The 5,187-nt window shown below is 37.0% G+C and overlaps 1 long non-coding RNA gene across 2 annotated transcripts; it reads right to left on the reverse strand.

The window, feature by feature from the left end:
• Nucleotides 1–507: 507 nt before the first annotated feature.
• Nucleotides 508–4,886, reverse strand: LOC103702522 (uncharacterized). 2 transcript variants are annotated; one of them, XR_016413292.1, is made up of 3 exons: nucleotides 1,585–4,513; nucleotides 867–1,079; nucleotides 508–778 (listed from the first exon to the last, which is right to left on the reverse strand). It is a non-coding gene; the product is annotated as an uncharacterized LOC103702522 (long non-coding RNA). The 2 variants fall into 2 exon arrangements; XR_016413291.1 differs by having other exon boundaries at nucleotides 867–4,886.
• Nucleotides 4,887–5,187: the final 301 nt, after the last annotated feature.

Consider the following 5,187-nt stretch of genomic DNA (forward strand, 5'->3'; position numbering starts at 1 on the left):
CATCTGCTGGTACCAAAGATGTTAATGACGGAAAAGTGCTGTTTATTTTTTCAGCCCTACCGCCAGCTGTCTGTCTTGAGGAATTCTACAACCCAGAAGTTATTTTAACTCGTCATTCTGGTTTAGGCAGATTTTGTTTTGCAGTTAAAACAGTTTTTAGATTCAATCCCCAGTGGAACATTTCAATTTTGACCTAATGCTTAGATTTGATTCCCACAGATTTTGGTACTTTCTTTGTGCTTTTGAATGTTTCTGTTTCCACCATGCTTTGAACAGTATATACCTCGTAATTAAGTCCTTTCTAAGCCTTTGATACTAAGAACAATAACCTTGATGGATTATATTGAGGTACTAATCTCTATAACATATTTCAGTTGTTTGTGTTGAATCCTTAGGCACATATATTACTATGAGGCTTCTGTGTACCAGAAGGCAAACGAAGCTATACATTAGATGGCTTCCTTTGTGGCTGAAGTACTTTAAACCAGAGAAACAAATACCAAAGGCTTTTAGAAATCTGTTATTTTCTGAATTTCTTGTATATATTCACATTAGAGTGGGGTGAAAAGCCCGTTTTAGCAAATAAAAAAATAAATCAGAAGGGGTAAATCCCACTGAAAAACGATAACAGCGCAGGGTGGAGGAAAAAACCCACTTTTGGCCGGGACAAGCAAGGTGTCGTGGCCGAAAAGCGTCCAGCAAACTTTCTACAGCAGCGTCCAGCAAAGTCTTTTTGTCACTTCCATATGCTTTTTGCAGCAATCTTGGCTGAGACCCCCTGAAAACCGTGAATCTGTCTTTCAGTCATAGAAGAATCCATAACCAACATAGTAATATATATGCAAGAAGAAGAGAGCTTTGCTTACAGTTGAACTAGATTTACAGCCTTGAATGTTCATATTTACACCCGTTTCGACATCCGGCAACCATATGGAATAACTTAGAACATCATAATCACCCTACCCACATGAAGCCTCTCTTTAAAATGGTTGATCGCGAGTTCTGGTCAAAACCCATATCCCATGCAATCACCTCTGTAATCCCTTTCTAAGAAATAGTATCCATTGCCATTCTTACCACTGCAAGGACAAGACCAGTTCTGAGGAAGTCACATAGACCATAAGAGAACAGCATCCCTTTAGATGATTGGAGGGCTTTCCAGCAGACTCTTTTAAAAGAACTACCAACTTAATTAATTGTAGCTAAAATCCTTGGCACTCCAAGTGGGGGAAAATTTCTGCGCTCTGGCATAGGCATGAATATTGCCATGTAACCAGAAAGCCCAACCAATTCATATTGAACAAAGGAAGAAGGAAAGAATGGATATAGACAAAATCACAGACGGTAGCAGCTCCAATCACACAGCTCACAAGCAATATTGAATTTATGAAATGAAAAAATTCGTCAGTGACTAATCAAAAGGTGTACTAAAGATTGATACATCTGAATTGATGACAATAAAAACCTGATTTTCAAAATAATCGTTTTACAGTTCCATGGAAATCATAATCTAATAAATAGGCTGAAAGGTGAGAAATTTTCTTTATTTTGGATAGCTTAGCATGTAAATAACGTCTAATGTACCTCAGATACAAAACTCCATGTGCTTTCTTTAAGAACCAGACGTGGTACATAAATGGAAAACATACCAATCCTCCTTGTGCTGCCCATCTGGCTTTATAAAAAAAAGAGGGCTTCTAGATTATATGATATAAGCAGCAAACTAATCAAGTAAATTTATCATCAGTCTGGGTAATATGTTTGTGGAGTGTGTCTCAGGCTCTCCCAGCATGTATAATATAGCAGGAAAAGAAAGGGAATGTGTACTAGCAGGAAAAAAGGGAACAAACATTAAGTCAATACTTGAAGGAGGTACAATTAATACATCAACAAATGGTATTCAAAGACAAGGTTGTATAAGATCACAACTTAGCGTACCACCATCTGCGGCATTAATGCACAGCCATTTCAGGGTGTGATGGAAACTTTATATATGACAACCAAACTCATACAGAATCAGAGGAATGATATAAATCATAAAATGGCAGGAAAGTCTGAAACATACGAGCCAAAAGATATGCCAAACCTCTTGCATGCATTAGTTTAGATTGACAGCAATTCCATCAAACACATAAAGAGATTAGATAACAATGCTTTTCTCAACTCACGCCTTGACTATGTTACTCTCATGATTATGCTTCAAGCTGTTACACTAACAACGTGGTCTAACAAATCTACAGTAAGAAACACAAACTAACAACTTTCAGAATACTTACTTGAAGTTTCTGGCATCTTAGAAATAGGACACATGTTCTTAAATACATGCATTATTTCTCCAAAGATGGAAAACCTATTAATCATGCAACAAGCAAGAAGAATTCGCAGAAAAATTACTTTCAAAGATTATCCGGTATATCCGCTGACCATGAAGAAATGATGAATTCAGCAATAATATCAAAGTCGATAGCAGAATTAATTTCAGAATCCTACTTAGGTACCAAAAGTTCAATAAAAGAAAACTAAGAAGGCAAGGAACACAAAATCTTGAAGTCTGGAAGGATCAGCTTGAAGGATTTATCAGCAAAGAAAACATGATAGTGATTAGATGGTCATTGGGATTGCATAAGAAATATTGGGAGAAGTCTAGGCTAGCATTCAAACTTAGAATGCAGCCCACGCCTTTTATTTCAACCCAACATCATGCATACGCATGAAAAACTTGTTGTCGAAGAGGTTGCGAAAGCCACAATGCTAAAACTTGAGCAAGGACAAGGGCCCTCTTCCTTTCTCCCAACTTGATCTAATCACCACCAATAAGTTTTCTTACTCAAACCTTTTACTTAGCCATCATATCCTTTTAGAAGGAGAGATAAAAAATAGATACGATATAAACTTCCTCTGTTTCAAATACAAAATAAGAAAAATAGTACAATGATAGAGTGCAAAAGGGACTCATCATAAGAGGAAAATACATCACGAGAAACCAACTCACATTGTGGGGGGAAAAAACTCATGCTAGTCACTAAAAGAGCAGATAAGTCCTGGTTATAGAATGTCATTTTATGTGTCCTCGTGCATGGTCTGTCAACAAGCTAGAATGCTAGGGATAGAATGCCTTGTGTTACATACAGTCAGATAAAGTTCAATGAAGTTTGTTCTATAAATTACTAAAAAATACCTTGAATAAAAAATACCAAAATTGAGATTCTTTTGCTAAAAGGTATAATATTTTAAGACTATGATATTTTTTTAAAAATATGCAGTTATTCACTTTATAAAACAAATCTCTGACTCGTAATCTTTCAGCAGAAAGCATATTTTCGAGGGGAAAAAGATATGTCTCATTGCAAGAAAGCATTCCCAAGAACCCCATTCAGATGACCAATTTAATTAGGTTTCATCAACAGAGCAACAGCTAAGGAAACACACAAAAATGTAGGCAGATTATTAGTGAAGCATGACAAAGTAACTACTGAGACAAACCAGCAATAACCAAAATTCTTGACGGTCTCCTGAAACTTTCGATCACTCAATTCCTGATTCTGTTTCATTTCGCATTTCCTTTTCCAGATCCCAAAACAAAAGGACTGCTATTAATTGATTGAATCAGCTTTAATACGCTAGATATCTGTAAAAAAGAATAAAATTCTACGAAGATAATTGATCATCAAATACAGATGACGAACCAATAACAATTCACCAACCTACAACAGGAAAGGCAAGAACTCCAAAAACTCAACCCCTCGGTTTTCCCTTGAAATCGCCCCTGCAATTAAAGTTAAAATACGGAGGAAGCGCAAGAAACCCTCATAAAAGTTGTCGTGATCGCTCCCAGCCGTTGCCTTTCAACACAGAAAGACAGTACTTTTATGAAATTAAATGTGTAAAATCTTCCAAGCCAATCTTTCTGAAACGTGATTATAAATCTAACCAAGAAATCCGCGTCCATCTATGTTAATGTCAGAGTGACAAACACAGCGAGTGGGCAAAAAGACCCCAGAAATCCAAATCCCCAAGTAAAATTACGAAAAACAAGAATATATAGGTAATGAAAATTGACAAGTCGACGTCGACGATCCAAGCTTGTTCATATGCAATCAATAAATTAATCAAGACGAGCAAAAAAAATAATCGGATCTTCAGATCTTCGGCGAGATCAAAACGGACATAAGCGTAAGAAAGAGAGAAAGAAAGGCAGGAGAAACAAACCCTAATGCTCACCGCATCAAGGAAGATGAGGTCTTGCAAGTTGGAAGGAGCGAGCTCGACGCGAACCTGGGGATTGATTCATCGGGTTATCTCGAATCGGCCTCTGGCCTGTGGACGGCAGCAGTAGGGTTCTCGTTCGCGGAGGTGCAGGGTGTTGGATTTTGAGGGTTGGAGTTTAGGGTTTTAGGGTTTGGATTCGGTTGGATCGGAGCCGTCGAAAAGCGAATAGAGAGGATCGAGCTAAATCCACCAGGTTGAGCTAAGTTATTATTATTAACTATTTAACTCATCTTAATTCGTCGTAGGTCGGGCTAGATTCCTTAGCGGCACGATGTACGGCATCCTCATATAACCCATCAGCAGAAGATTTAAAGGAAACTATTATTCAGTTTGATCCTTAGAAATCAGAGGAAAGAACAAAGAAGAATAACAAACGGACAAGGGACCGTAATATCCATTCCCACCAAACAGAATTAGAATCAGAAGAGTTTCTTAAGATATTTAGCAAGTTAGTAGAGTTTCTTAAGATAACAAATGTTTCTTCAATCGATCTGAAAATAAAACACCCAGAAATAATACAAACCTATATATCCACAAGATAATAAAGGCACAAGCAACAACATTGATGACGGCACCAGTAACAATGACAATGATAATTATTACCTCAAATACCTCTTCTCCATGGATATGGTTATGATTTATCCAGCCATGTTTATAAAAAATAATATAGTAGAATCCTAGCAAAAATCTAAACTATAAAAAATAACGTCATAGCATCCTAGCAAAACCCTAACAATGATAATAATAACAACCACCTATCCATAATCCTACATATCCATGAATCCATCTATTTATGCACCATATATATATAAATTAGAGCATGAGAATATTGTTGGATTAATTCTAATGAAGGGACGAACGGCCAAAATTCACTGGCTTCTTCAGCAACTGCAGCAACACATCTGGCGATAACATGGG

This window comes from Phoenix dactylifera, chromosome 5, assembly GCF_051530095.1.
Source record: "Phoenix dactylifera cultivar Ajwa chromosome 5, Ajwa_hap1_PhDact_Kaust_v1.1, whole genome shotgun sequence".
Classification (NCBI taxonomy): domain Eukaryota; kingdom Viridiplantae; phylum Streptophyta; class Magnoliopsida; order Arecales; family Arecaceae; genus Phoenix; species Phoenix dactylifera.